Source organism: Stegodyphus dumicola, chromosome 1 (assembly GCF_044657685.1).
Source record: "Stegodyphus dumicola isolate Sdum_Otavi_A_Nest chromosome 1, ASM4465768v1".
In the NCBI taxonomy this organism is placed as follows: Eukaryota; Metazoa; Arthropoda; class Arachnida; order Araneae; family Eresidae; genus Stegodyphus; species Stegodyphus dumicola.
In genome coordinates, this window is record NC_140768.1 from 139006887 (window position 1) to 139023042 (window position 16156).

The 16156-nt window shown below is 37.2% G+C and overlaps 1 protein-coding gene across 4 annotated transcripts in view; it reads right to left on the bottom strand.

Annotated features, from left to right (window-relative positions):
• LOC118205845 (uncharacterized) overlaps positions 1-16156 on the bottom strand; it is a 93309-nt gene that overhangs the window by 6612 nt on the left and 70541 nt on the right. The gene's annotated exons all lie outside the window — the stretch shown is intronic.

Sequence of the window (16156 nt, forward strand, 5' to 3'; positions counted from 1 at the left end):
ACTCATCATATTTGAAGATGAGCATGCGCAGAATTCTTATTTCTTCAAATTACAGAGCACTAAATGCCTCTTTCAACCCATCATCCATAATCTAAAAAAGGACACTGTCATAAAATAACGGCTTGCAAGTTCTACAACTTTGGTCAACATTTTGGCAAACTGCACGATATCAAGATAACAGGTAGTAGCCGTTTATCTGACATTTGACCGTACATCATATTAACCGCCATCTACCATGTTCCTTCTAATAACAGGCGTATACCATATTCTTACCTTTTAAAAGATATAATATTAGGTAAAAGTCTAGATATCTGCTCATTTTTTAACTTCACCATAAAGTATGAAAATGGCATTTTCCCCCAGCGGCCCGCACTATTGTACACTGTAGACTACTTGGCCCTCTTGAGCTATTGAGTTTGGCATACTTCATTTATGCTAATCGTCTTTACAGACATATAAATGATTGAAAACCAGTCACAAACTATTGTACACTCATGACTACTTGGCCATTTTGAGGTCTTGAGTTTGACACGCCTGATCTACGCTAATGGCCTCTGTCGACATAAAAATCAGTAAGAAAACCGTTAAAAGCTATTGTACACTGATGGCTACTTGGCCTCCTCGAGGTACTAATTTTGATATGCCTGATCTAAGCTAATGATCTCTATTGTGATTAAAAATCAGCAAAAAAGTTATTATAAACTATTGCATCCTGATGACTAGTTGGTACTCTTGAAGTATGAGGTTTGACTTGTCTAATCTGCACAGATGGAATTTTTGAGACACAAATTATTGAAAAATCCGTTACAAATTATTGTACACTGATGACTACTTGACCATTTTCAGGTTGTGAGTTTCACATGCCTCCTCTATGCTAATGGCCTCTATCGAAACACAAGTTAGCGAAAACGCCATTACAAATTATTGCACACTGATTACTACTTGACACATGTCAATCTCAATAGCTGAAGAAAGCTCAGCACTAATCAGCCTACAATAGTTTGTAATAAGCTTTCACTTAATTTTATCTCGATAAACTTGTCTGCTCTACGTTAAAGACTATATTAAATCATAACCCACTGAAAAAGCCGTTAAAACTATTCTACACTGACATTTACTTGGCACTCTTGAGGTACAGGGTTCGATATCCCTGATCTACGCTAATGGCCTGTGTCGACACATAAATCAATGAAAAAAAAAGTTGCAAACTACTATTATACACTGATAACTGCTTGGCCTCCTTTAGATACTCAGTTTGATATTCCTTATCTACACTTATGACCTCTATCGGGGCATAAATCAACGAAAAAGCTATTGAAAACTGTTGTACATCCATGACTACCTGGCTTTTTTGAGATGCTGAATTTGAAATGTCTGATCTGCACTAATGGCCTTTGTTAGGTATAAAAAAGTGAAAATGCGTTATGAACTGTCGTCATATTAATTTTGCTCAGCTTCAAGCACATTTCTAATGTAAACGTAACACATAATAATCTCTATTCCAAGTTAATACAAGTTTTCCTTCGTGCGTATTTTAAGAAGTATGTCCTGCATTTTTTCACACACGAAACAAAGAGAATTTATTTCATGGATTAAAAGTATCTATTCTTTTTGTATGATTAATATGTAAGTAAACTAGTAATAGATGTATAGCTCTTGTAAATACACTGTTAGCCATTAAAATTGCAACACCATGAAAGAAGACAAATACAAAAAAGTTATTTATTGCACGTAAACAGTATGGCGTGAAGACAAAATAATTAAATTTGTAAGCATTTTGAAGGTTTACAGGTGTGCTAAATTATTAGAAACAGCTGCCACCTCTGGCAGCTAAAACGGCCCTTACCCCATCAAACTGGGTTTGGATGACAGAAATGGGCAACTCTTTCCATGCTACTTCAAGTCTATGCCACACTTCATCAACCGTATTAGCCAGAGAGGGATGGAGGGCCAGACTCTCTGTAACTAATGACCCGATGTTTTCAGTGGGTGACAGATCTGGAGACCGTGCAGACCAGGGCAGCAATCGAATACCCTGTGTATCGAGGAAGGTCAGAACACGACGTGCAACATTTAATCTTGTATTATCTTGTTGGAACATGGCCTTTGGAGGCCTCGAAGACAGAACACAACCACTGGACATAAATGTCAGAAATGTACCCATCTGCGTTTAAATTACCGTCGATCCGAACTAGAGATGTGCATGTCGTGTACATCTCTAGTTCTAGTCTGCCCAAACCATCACACCAGGTGCAAAGCCCCTGTGCCGATATCAAATGCAAGCAGGCAACGTGCGGTCTCCTCGGACACTCCAGACACGTATTCGGCCGTCAGAATTCTGCACGTAGAACCGGGACTTGTTTAAAAAGGTGACATTGCGCCACTCCTGTACCTAGATCCAGAGTGACCGTCTCTCTCTACGCTGCATTGTCAAGGGAACCGAAGTAATAGTCACCCTGCTGCAAACGTCGACGCACCTTACGAGCTCATACTGAGCATGCTGCAAACGTGCCCATTTCCTGAGTAATGGTCCATGATGGTACGGTTTTTCAGTTCTGAACCCACAATTTGTCTGTCCTCTCTGGCGTTAGTCATGGGAGGGCGTTGAGATCCTGCATGCCGTTCAGTATGACCTTTACCAATGCATTGATTCCATATTCGCATGACAGTGGTTGGATGTCGACCAATGCGACCGAACGGAATAATAATCTACATTTTCGTTACAAATCTAGACAACAATTGTATATATTGTAAATATTTTTCATCTTCTTCCTTATTTAACCAAGATTTTCAAGACTGTGTTCATAATGTTTAGTGTTTTGTGTTTGCATCTGCAAAGCCATTGGCTATATACTGTAAATTCTGCAAAGCAAGGACTTTGTTTTTATTACGCTTAACCATAAGGTCTTTACATTATTTATGTTTTAGTTACTTATTTAATGATCGAGTGTCGTCTTCACCTTCTCTTGTACATAGCGCCTTCCTACTGGCTCACGTGATTGACACGCCCACCCAACCAGGACTTTACATTTTCAGATATTATTCAAGAATTATTTTATTTTATTGCTTCATTTCAATTTTATTATGTCAAGAAAAAGACTGTGTTTTCTGCAAAATTACTGAAAGTTATGCCATAACTCTCATTTAATTGAAAAACTCTGAATAAATGCTTTTATCAGCACCTCCAATGAGAACGTGACTCCCAGTCACATGACTTCTACTAGTTGCTCATTCCAGTCCGCGAAGAATCTCCGTAGAGTCTACACGCAGTTTCACAACGCTCCGAAACACCTACTCTTTCTGCGCAACTTTAATTAATCTTCTATTTATCAGATCGAAAGAATAACTTGTATTTATACCTATGTACGCCTTCCTAATGACTTTGTCACCTCGATCATATTTCACCTTCGGGTGCGGCGCTCAGGCGCCACTGAGCTAAGAAAAATAAAAGTGAATTGCTTAGACCGCTATAACTATAGGTTAAAACCCGTGGTGGTTAATGCCTAGTGTGAGAATGACGATTCTGATTCTTCCATCGACGCCCTCCAACAGGCTTCGACGAGAGCCCTTCCAGAAGGGCTACGAACAGTGGAAGACGCGCTGGCAGCGCTGTGTTGATGTTGAAGGATTATATTTTGAAGAATTTTAGTCCGCTGTACTTAAATGTCCAATAAATTTCAAGTTCTGAGGTAAGTTTTGAAACTTTTAAATTACACCCTGTATACATATACAGGGTGATCAGCGAATAAGCCCTGATTTCAAAATTAAATATCTCTACAACAAAAATCGATAGAATTATGCGGTAAACTGTACATTTATTAGCAAAACTGTAAAAATAGTATACAAAAGTTTAGAAAATTTTGTTACGAAAATCGTTAACAGATGGCGCTCTGCACTGAAAACTCTCTCTGAGAGGAGTAAAAAAAATTAGTTAAAGAAATAAAGTGAAGCAGCCTTTGCAATCAAAATACAATTTTTTCAAAATGTTCACCGTTCGAAACAATGAGGTGGCGTAAACGAACAATGAAATTTGACATCACGTCTTGCAATGTCTCGACGGAAATGGAATCACATGCAACACCAATTAACGATTCAAGCTCATCTAGAGTAGCAGGATTGTTTCGACAGACAGCGTCTTTCAATGCGCCCCACAGAAAGAAGTCACAAGGACTCAGATCGGGAGAATATGGAGGCCAAGCTATTTCTGTGTCGGTAAATTGAGGATAATCTAACGCAATTACTCTATTCCCAGAGTATTCATGAAGAAAGTGAAAAACTTTATTTGTTCGATGTGGTCGAGCCCCATCTTGCAGGAACCAGTCGATAGCTGGTCGATCCTCCAACGCTAGTTGAGTGCTGAAAAATCGTTCCAAAATTGTAATGTAACGTTCAGTAGTTATCGTTTCTCGTACGAAAAAGGGTCTGATAATGCCTCTGGCGCATACCGCAGCCCATGCCATAACTTTAGGCGACTGCAGTGCTTTTTCTTCACACAAAGGAGGAGTTTCGGTACCTCAAAATCTCCAGTTTTGTTTATTAACGATTCCATTCAAATGAAAATTATCCTCATCTGTGAACCAGATGCAGCTCACATCAAATCTGTTGTTGTCGATCATTATTAGAATCTGATTCGCAAAGTCAACCCTTTGTTGCACAGCTTTCAAGAGTATGGCCTGATGACTTTGGAATTTGTATGGAAACAGACGTAGGCTATTTTTAAATATTTTTTGTGTGCTTGTGATTTTCAAACCTGTCTCTGATGCAATAAGTCGGATGCTTTTCCTAGGACTTTGCTGAACAAATCCAGAAACTTTGGCTGCGTTTTCAGGGGTGACTATAGTTTGCTTAGGCCCATCATTTCCCTTTCGATCATTAGCCACGCTACCAGTTCATTTGAATTTCGCGAAGAGCATGCGAATGGTTTTCGCATCGGGTCCAACTGGAACATTGAATCCGTTTTGAAAACTGCGACGTGTTTGAATTCAGTTTGGCCCTCGCGGCCCTTAAAAACTCCATACCTAAAATGAGAGGATTTTGCAGATTCTTCACTACAAAAATTAATACTTTGAGGATTTCCTCTTTTACCTGTATGTTTAATGATAATTTCCCGATGCAGTGACAGGTTTCTCCTTGCGCCGCTATAATTTCCGTATTTTTGTTTTTAAATAATCGTAACCTATAAAAATTCTTTTTGAAGAATGTTTCGCTCATAAAATTACCTTCTGCTCCTGTATCGATGAGGGCTTCTACTGGTACATCGCCAACCAGGACTTGTATAATTGGTAGATGTGAGTTTTTTACGATGTCCGTATTTAAATGTCTTTTTGAGGGTTTTTTTAAGACTTCCGCGGTCTGGACCCTCGCTTTCACTGTCCCCTCTACTCGTTTAAAGCTTTCCTTTCAACTTCGGCCTTCTGGGTACGCGGATGTTTGTTTTCGAATTTCCTTTTTGGGCCTTGACCTTCAAGGTTCGATGAGTTAGCTTGATAGCTCTTTTCCCCATAAGAGCGGTTTGCCTTTCTGGTCTGCTCATTTGAAGATTGCCTTCGGGTACTTTGAGAATATGATGCCCTATAGCTTTTTCCACTATTCTGCGATTTTGAAACTTCACCGCCAATTCGAAGAGCTCCTGCAATGTGCTTGGGTTTCTAATTTCGAAGTAGTCTTGAAGAGCAGGTAACAATCTCGGTAAGATTATTTCAATAATTATATAATATTATTTTTGAAATTTTCAAATGTATATATCTGGCTTCCAAATTCCCCTAATAAAAATTTGCCTATATTCATCCACCATAGTGCGGCCTGTCCTCTTAATGCAGATGTGGCGATGGCAACTTTTTGTCTTTCAGGCACAGGGTAGAGCTTAAAGTGATTTTCTAGGCCTTCTAGAAATAACGCCACCGAATTTTTTCCGTCGAAATTAACGTTTGGCTTAATTGACGCTCTCAAAGTCTGGACCAGGTATCCAAATCCTTCCAATTCGCTTTCCATTTCTTGGTGTTGTCCCGCGGCTTCCATCCGATTTTCGGCCATTTCAGTTCGACAAGTGTTCGGGCGCCAGTGTAGAGTTGCGCGCCTCCAACCTGCACGCAACCAAGAGGTGACTGTTGAAACTGGAATTTAGACAGAGTCTTGCTAAGGCTTTAAGTCCCTTTTTATTCAACTTAAGAAATTACAATTGCGTGCTCTTGACGCTCACAAACTACGCCGACCCGGCGGTAAAATAAAAATAAGAACCTGAAAAGAAATAATAACAAGACTCTAACTACGAGGCTCTCTAAACGTAACGAACCTCACCACGTTTTACAATACCGCTGCTAATTCAGCAACTTTGAATATCACGTTGAACGATTAACAATTCTCCGAGGCAAGCACACAGGCCGAAACGCGGGAAGGAGGACAGAAAATATTCCATTTATTTCATTTTAATCAAATATGACTGCCATATACTGATGAAGTCATATTTCCAATTCTTATGAATGAATCTTCTTCACAAAAGATATTCTAATGCTGTACATACCTGGAGAAATGCTTTCTCCAAATTTGTTACGTTTTTGTAGAGGAACGACCTGTAATTTATGTACACATTTATATGACAGTTATGAGTATTAAATCTAAAAAATACAAATCTTTCAAATCAATGAATAAAGTGCCATAATCTATAAAAATTTCAAGTATAATGTGGTATAAAGCAATTGTAACCAACCATTACATCACAAAATGCATTTATTTCACAGCATTTATGACTCTTTTTTTTTGAAAAAAAAAAAAAAATACAGAAAATGAGAAGGAATTCCACTTGTTAATTGCTGTATTAAATGAAAACTTATTACTTTCTAATGTTGCGCGCTCCCAACCTGCATGCAACAATAGTGGTCACTGCTATGAACTGGAAAGTATACAAAGTCTTGAGAAGGGTTTAAATCCCTTTTTATTCAACTTTAGAAATTACAGATGCGTGCTCTTGACGCTCACAAACTACGCCGACCCGGCGGTAAAATAAAAATAAGAACCTGAAAAGAAATAATAACAAGACTCTAACTACGAGGCTCTCTAAACGTAACTAACCTCACCGCGTTTTACAATACCGCTGCTAATTCAGCAAACTTTGAATATCACGTTGAACGATTAACAAGTCTCCGAGGCAAGCACACAGGCCGAAACGCGGGGTTCTTCAATTTCTGGCTAACTACCTCCGCGCTCGTGAAGTAAGAACAGCACATCTCGAACTCGTTTCCTTTCTATTTAACTCAGAATACTTCCGTTGATAATTTGAATCCTTGCGCGTTCTACTAAAATTTACATACTCTGGCATTGGCAGTTCCAGGGGAAAATAAGGCTTGACAGGAAAGATAGTTTAAACTTAAAATAAATGTTAGTTAAAATAAATATAAACCCTACAAGTTAATCTGCATGTTATCTAATATATAAAATTCTCGTGTTACAATGTTTGTAATAATACTCCTCCGAAACGGCTTGACTGATTTTTATGAAATTTTATATGTATATTTGGTAGGTCTGAGAATCGGTCCATACCCCTAAGTGATAAGGGTGGTCCACCCCAATTTATTTTAAATTTTTTGGAAAGTTTTTTATTTTTATTTTTTTGTGGCATTAAAAATACATACAACCCTAAATTTTCATCCTTCTACCACCAACCCCTATTTTTAATAACGAAATTAGTAATTTAATAATTTTTAACCCTGGTCGATCACTGATCAATTATGACTTGATCAGTTATCTCTGCCAGGCGTCTACCGGTGTCATTTCTCACCCAGTAAACAGCACTGAGTAAGGATGAGACCGAAGCCTGTCTCCTGCCTCTCTCACACAATAAGCCTTCTCTCACTCCCTACACAGTTTTCGGCCATTATTATTGTTTGTGCATCGATCTTAGTAGTGACATTTGCAATTATCATTTTACTAGCTCAGTGTAACTCTCATTTTAATTATATTCTCAAGCGAGTGTAGTTCTCACGTTTAGTTAATTAAGTGATTTCATATAAGCTCAAAAGTATTCAACACGTGTCACGAGCTTTCACCAACAAAGGCTATTGTGTTACATGTATAAATTATTATTATATATTTATTAGTTTTTATTTATTATTTATTAATTTGTTTATTATTAAATGACATTACAATAATAATATTATAGTCAGCGCGTGCAAAATTTTGTGAGAATCATTTTAAAATAGAAATATTGTGAAAGGTAGTTAAAATAATAAAAGAAAATATACACGACATGCACTAAATAACACTAAATATAGTATATCTTCATAGAATAAATACATTATTACTATTCTGTTTTTCATCATTAAGTAATTCAGTTTGTTCTATTTATGCGTCTTTTGTACAGTGTACAAGACGCAAATGCCTAATTTGGGCCGTCAAACGACGACAGACATACGAAATATAAGAGCTTAAAGAACAGAAGAACAAATCCCGCAATATACTACTGATATGCGTGTGAGCATGGCGCAATTGCGGCAAGCAGACTTGGAAGATGCACGAGCTGAAAGAAATGAATAAACAAGATTAGAATAAAGACAAGCACGCCGTTTTATAGTTAACAGACATATAGCAAATGACCAACAACGCCAACAGGTACATCGATCATTTACATCTGATTCATTCCTGCGTCTAGCATTCGAGTACGAGCCCGATATTCAATAATATTATGCTCATTCAAAAGTGGTAATTGGTGCTATGGACACGGAATACCCGCATTGTAATGCTCTTAAATTTAAAAATGAGCCAGCTGGGATGTGTTGCGCATCAGGAAAACTACAACTACCTGAAATTGATACACCACCTGAACCATTGAACGGTTTGCTTATCGGCACGGATCCAGATTCTAACCTGTTCCTGAAGTCAATTCAACATTCAATTCATGTTTCCAAATCACATCGCTCGGAGCAGCGGAAATAGTTAAAAATAATGCTGCAAATGGTCAACAATTCAATTCAATATTCAAAATCAAAGCCCAAATTTATCACAAAGTGTTCTCGTTGCCACCAATGCCAAACGAGCCACATAAAGTTTTACAAATCTACTTTATGGGCGGTGAGGATTCCGGAAGCGCACTTGCCAATTGCGTGGATGCACGTTGTGGCTACAATAACCTCAATTCACTTTTTGCCAGACGCATCTTCGGCGAAATGGATGCTCTATTGATTGAGTACAATGAATTGTTGAAAATATTCAAATTATTGCATGCACAAATTACAAAGTGATAATCACGCTATTGTCATCAATCCTGATATAACACCAGCTGGAGAGCATATTCGTAGATTCAATCCATCTGTTGTTGACGACGTGCTGGAATCATGGTTGGCGATTGTACAGCTACACGAGAAATCGTGATACGTAGAAGAAATAATAATCTCCATTTCATTGCTGATACACACAGTTCATATGACGCTCTCCAATGTCCGCTAATGTTCTGGAAGGAACAAGAGGGATATTGCATAAATATTAAACAACGAGATCCCGTAACAGGTACTTCATTCATTATGAACTTACTCGTTTAACCAAAAACGTAATTTATTAAACTTATTAATTTGAATTAATATTTATGAATATATTATTACAGGAGCCGAAACAAACAAGAGCGTTAGCTCGAAGGATTATTATGCGTAACGGTTGATGATTAGACGCGGTCAGGACAACGTCATTCTACGATGTCGTGAGCTTTGTCAACAATTCATGGTCGACGACATGCACGTGAAGATAGAGAGCGAACGACTACGATACTTGTGATATAATCAACAAAAGCTGCGCACGGAAGAATACATTCACTTGCGAGACGCTATTGTCAACAACGCCGACGTCGCCGAAATTGGTAACTCTGTCATTCTACCATCATCATACATAGGCAGTCCACGTCATATGCAAGAATATACAGCGGTGGCCAAAATTGTGGACACTTTTGGAAATTTTTAAGTTTTTGAACTTTGTATGCTTATAGAAAACGTTACGTTTCACAAAATGCAAACTTGTATATATCATTTTAAAGAGAATGTATTACTGAATTCAATACAAAACACAAAATTCAATTATTTGCAATACAAAAAAAAAAGTTAAACGATAATAGTTATCGATATACATTAGATATTGATGATTGCAGTGAGTTATCAGTACTTAGTAGGGTACCCTTTATTTCTGATTACAGCTTCACATCGACTTTTCATTGAGCTGACAAGAGTTTTAAGCTCTTCTTTCGTTATTACATGATGCCAGGAAACAATTATAGTCTCAATTAGTTTCCTTTTATTTGATGGGCGCCTCATTCGGACAAGAGTTTTCAAACAGTGCCACAAATTTTCGATAGGATTGAGGTCAGGACTGTTTCCTGGCCATGACAACAATTTAATGCTCTTTGTACGAAACCACTCTTTCGATATTTTGGCCGTGTGGCAAGGAGCAGAATCCTGCTGAAAAATAAGCGAAGCATTGTTGGGAAAGAGATCTCTGATGGAAGGTAGAAGTTTTGGTTCTAGAATAGTGTCAGTGTATTTTCTGGCATTCAGTGTCCCATATATGACATGAAGGCGACCAATACCATCTGCTGACATGCATGACCAAATCATAACACAAACTGGGTTCTTCACAGTTGCTTGAATGCAGTCAGGATGTAGCTCTTCTCCTATTCTACGTCTTACATATTTTCGCCCATCACTACCGAATAACGATATCTTAGTTTCATCACTCCATATAACTTGTGACCACTGATCATCTGTCTAATTAGTGTGTTCCTTTGCCTACTGTAGTCTTTTTTTTCCTTGCTGAAAATTAAGATAAGGCTTTTGTTCGTGGAATTCTACCTCTCAGTCCAACATCTGTTAATCTTCTCCTGATTGTTCTTGAACTGACAGAAACACCAGCATCATTCAGATCACTTCTGATGGCCGCTGATGGCATTTTTCTATCTTGGAGGCATAGTCTTTTTATTCTTCTGTCATCAATAGATGTGGAGCAGCTTTTTCGGCCTTTTCCTACTTTGTTTTTTATTGAATTTGTCTCCTGATATCGTAAACAAAACTTTCGGACTCCAGGTGTAGTCACTGAACCACCCATCTGTCTTGCAATTTCAGCATAGGAAAGACCACTTTCTCGTAACACAATAATTTTACATCTCTTTCTAGATGTCCAATCTACTCTTTTATTTGATGTCATTGCTTCTTGACTAAATATTAAAAATTTTTACAAAAATTCCTACTTGTAATTGCAGTGTATAAGAAACAGGTCCTCCTTCTACAGAACAAAGCAAAATAATGAATTGTTTCAAGTGTAAACATGATGTCAGCTTCTACTGGCAGTTACTAACCTTTGATTGGTTCTCAGAACAAGAACAGTGATTGGCCAGGAAAGCTAGACATTACAAACCACTTCATAACTGTGTTTTTTATTTATATTAAAGTACATATAACTTTTTTGTATTTCAAATAATTGAATTTTGTGTTTTGTATTGAATTCAGTAATAAATTCTCTTTAAAATGATATATACAAGTTTGCATTTTGCGAAACGTAACATTTTCTATAAGCATACAAAGTTCAAAAACATAAAAATTTCCAAAAGTGTCCACAATTTTGGCCACCACTACAGGATGCTCTGCCTTTCGATGCGTGAACATGGACGACCGTGTGTGCTTATCACGTTCACATGTAATCCAAAATGGCTGGAGATTACATCTTTGCTATTGCCTGGCCAAAATGCAATACATCGTCATGACATTACAGCACATGTGTTCAGACAAAAATTAAACACATTTTAAAAATTAAACGTTTAATAAGTTTCATTATAAAATTACATTTATTCGATCCCACACGCTGCTGGATGTATTCGGTTGAATGGCAAAAGCGAGGATTACCTCCTGCACACATTTTGGTTTGGTTAATCGATAAAATCCGTCCTGAAGAAATTGATAGTATAATTTCTGCGGAAATTCTAGTGCCATCTACTGATCAGTTGCTGTTTGATATTGTTACAGCAAACGTGATTCATGGCCCGTGAGGTAATCTGAATCGTTTATCTCTTGCATGGCAGATGGAAAATGTACCAAAAGTTTTCCTAAAAATTTCACTAACGATACGATCACAAACGTCGACGGATATCCAATATATCGTCGAAGAAATCCCGATAATGGCTGTCAAACATTTATTCAAAACATTAGCAGACATTGACATTGACAATCATTGTGTGGTTCCATATTCGCCTCTGCTGAGCAAAACATTCAATGTTCATATTAATGTTGAGTTCTGCAATTCAGTGAACAGCATCAAATACATTTGCAAGTATGTGACTAAAGGCAGTGATATGGCTGTATTTCGAGTTAAAAATACCAATGTGAATGCTCATCCAGTGAATAACACCGATGAAATAACGCTCTACCAAATTGGACGGTACATCAGCTCCAATGAAGCTGTTTGGCGTATCTTTGGTTTCCCAATTCATGAATGGTATCCAGCAGTTATTCATTTAGGAATCCATCTTGAAAACGGTCAGTGCGTATTTTTCACGAACGAGACAGCTGTTGATCGTGCTATAAATCCACCAAAAACTAAACTCACCGAATTTTTTTAATTGTGTAGTCGTGCGGATGCTTTTGGTGCCTTTGCGCGAACATTACTCTATTCAGAAGTACCACGTTATTTCACATGGGCTCAAACAAAACAAAAAAAAAAAAAAAAAAAAAAATGGATGCCCCACAATCAAGGCACACCGATTGATCTAGTCTATTCAAACCAAACACCTTGGGGGCAAGTATTTACAGTCAATCCAAGGCAGACCGAGTGCTTTTATCTTCGACTGTTGTTGGTTAATGTCACCGGCCCATTGTCATTTCAAGATATACGTAAAGTGAATGGACAACAGTATTCAACGTATAAAGATGCATGCCTTGCACTCGGCTTGCTGGAAGAGGACAACCAGTGGGAATGGATGCTTGTCGAAGCAGCATTGAACTGTGCAGCAATACAAATTTGTCTACTATTCGCTATAGTGTTGACTAAATGTTTCCCAGCCGAAGCAGAGACATTGTGGGATAATCACAAAGATTCAATGACTGATGATATATTGCATCAACATCGTATACGGTGCAATGATTTAACGATAACATTCAGCAACGCTATATACTCATTGATTGTTATTGAGGATCTTTGCATTATCATTGCCAACTTACCACTCAGTCATTTCCGTATGCATTCGCCAAATCGAAGTGCATCTGATTTAATGAACACTGAAATGAATCGTGAAGTACAGTACAATACTCTAGAAATGGCAGTGATTGTTATTCGCAATGCCCCACTAATGAATGAGGAACAAAGAACCATTTACGACCGCATTATGCTCCCACTTTCGGCAGGACAAGATGGATTTTTTTTTTTTTTTGATGCACCAGGTGGAACTGGTAAAATATTCTTTATTTCGCTAATTCTCGCCGAAATACGATCAAATAATTGCATCGCATTGGCCGTTGCATCTGGCATTGCGGCAACTTTATTGGATGGAGGGCAGACCAGCTCATTCAGTATTTAAGCTGCCACTAAATATTCAAAATAACCCAGACGCAGTGTGCAACATAAAATAAAACAATCGTCCATGACCACAATGCTGAAACATCATCTGGGATGAATGCACTGTGGCATACAAACATTCGCTTGAAGCGTTGAAAAGAACATTGAAAGACATAAAAAACAACGACAAACTATTTGGCGGCACTCTGTTACTCCTTTCAGGTGATTTCAGACAAACACTTCCCGTCATTTTACGTTCAACGTAGGCTGATGAGATCAACGCTTGCTTAAAATAATCGCCACTTTGGTGTAATGTTGAAAAACGTAAACTGAAAATAAATATGCGCTTTCAAACGTTTCAAAATCCATCCCCTGAAACATTCTCAAAACAACTGTTAGATATCGGAGAATATGGAAAAGTTACTAATAGATGAAACTGTGTGCATAAAATTACCGAACGATTTCTGCACAATCCTCAATTCGCAAGATGCTCTCATTGACCAGATATTTCCCGATGTACACACACAATACATTAATCATGAATTGCTGGCAGAAAGAGCAATTTTAGCAACAAAAAATGTGGACGTCAACGATTTGAATCTCAAGATACAACGGTTGTTGCCAGGGAACTTGGTGTCATACAAATCTATTGATACAGTTTGCGATGCCAACGAAGCTGTGAATTATCCAACAGAGTTTGTGAACTCATTGGATTTGCCAGGCACGCCACCGCATAACTTACAACTGAAGTTTGGATCTCCAGTTATTTTGATTCGTAATATGAAGCCCCCCACGGCTATGCAATGGCACGCGATTAGTCATTAAAAAATTGATGAAAAACGTTGTCGAAGCCAGCATTTTAAATGGCAAATTCCGAGGTGAAAATATATTACTACCACGAATCCCTATTATACCCACAGATGTGCCAATTCAATTTAAACATCTTCAATTTCCAATTAGATTGGCATTTGCAATGACTTTCAATAAGTCTCAAGGCAAACGATGTCTGTCTGTGGCTTAGATTTGAACACACCATGATTTTCACACGAAACATTATGCGTGGCATTCTCTCGAGTGGGCAAACCATGCAGTTTGTTTGTGTTGGCTAAAGATGGGCTAACAAAAAATATTATACACTCTATTACATTAAGGGATTGATATTGTTTTTATGATATTTTCATAATTAGTGATAATATATAATTTTAAAGAATAAATTACAATAAATTAAAAAAAAAATGTTTGGTGTTTTGTTATTTTTATGTTCCGTCATCGTTCACAGCGCTCCATGCCTTTTTCACTCACATACCACATCCTCACACACAATAAGTTAGTTATTTTTTTCTACCAAAATTTTCCCTAGAAATAATTTATATGGCAAAACAACGTTTGCCGGGTCATCTAGTAGTTGTATAATTATCAACAATTTAGAAGTTGTTGGAGTGCGACTAAGCTTAATTTTTTTACTATAGCTGCCATATTTGTCTACGTTTGAAATTTAGCAGAATGGTGGATTTGTTGCCAATCTAGAGAAACTAAGCTTCGCAACAACAAAGTAACGTCTTCTTTTATTATTGCGAATTAAATTATGCTTAATCTATCCTGGAATTATTATTTAAATTATTAAATTATCTGGTATAGTGACTCAGCATAGCGTCCACAACAAATTAAATTAGTTTCTACGCCTTCAGTGTCTTTTTGCCGATTAAGACCAAAAGTAAACTGTTAGTTTTGTGCACCGAAAAATCTGTCAGCGCTGTAGCTGACCGAATTGCTTGTTTTCGCGTACAAACTGTAATTTTAATTGTAAAAATTATTTTTTTTAATTTTTTAACTGTATTTGGTGTTTTATGTTTTTCTATATCTTTAAATTTTTAATGAAGTTATTTTATGTTTTTCCATATCTTTAAATTTTTAATGAGGTTATTTTGTGTTTTTATTATTTTTGCCTTGCCGCGAAGTGAGAACTGAATTAATTGAATGAGAAATGTAATGAAATTCGAAGAAATAAGTCTTTCATGCTAATAGAAAATACTTTCGCCAGTTCTGATATCTGCATATGTGGGGAACTGGAAACTCCTGAGCATTACACTTTCTCATGCCCTGAGGATAACTGAGGATATTCACATAAAATCCCCCCGAACTGATCTCCTGGCATTCCAAAGGTCTCTAATTAAAGAAAAACATCAATATCCAAAGTTTCAAAAAATTATGCAACGACTCTTCCTACGGCCTAGATTTCTGTCAAGTGTAAGTCCACATACTGTATAAATTTAGAGAACTTTTACATGCTGTGGTTATGAACAAATGACTCCACTCGTTAACTTTATAAACTGCAATGAACCTTTATGTCTGAAATAACCATGGACACCCACCTCTTGAGCATTATTATTACAATTCATTATAACATTGTGGTGCCCGCACTAGTTATAATTATCTCATTATGTTTACTTATTTACTAATTATGTTTATCTTCTATTTTTTTCCACCAAATCAGATGTTCAATTTAATTTGTGAATTTCAAATTGTATTCAGACTATTTTGTTATCTACTTATGTCTTACGTCATTATTTTTAATAAATACTGGATACGGGGCGTACGGTGGGATTGCAGACAAACTCTATACCATTTGGAAAGCTTCAGT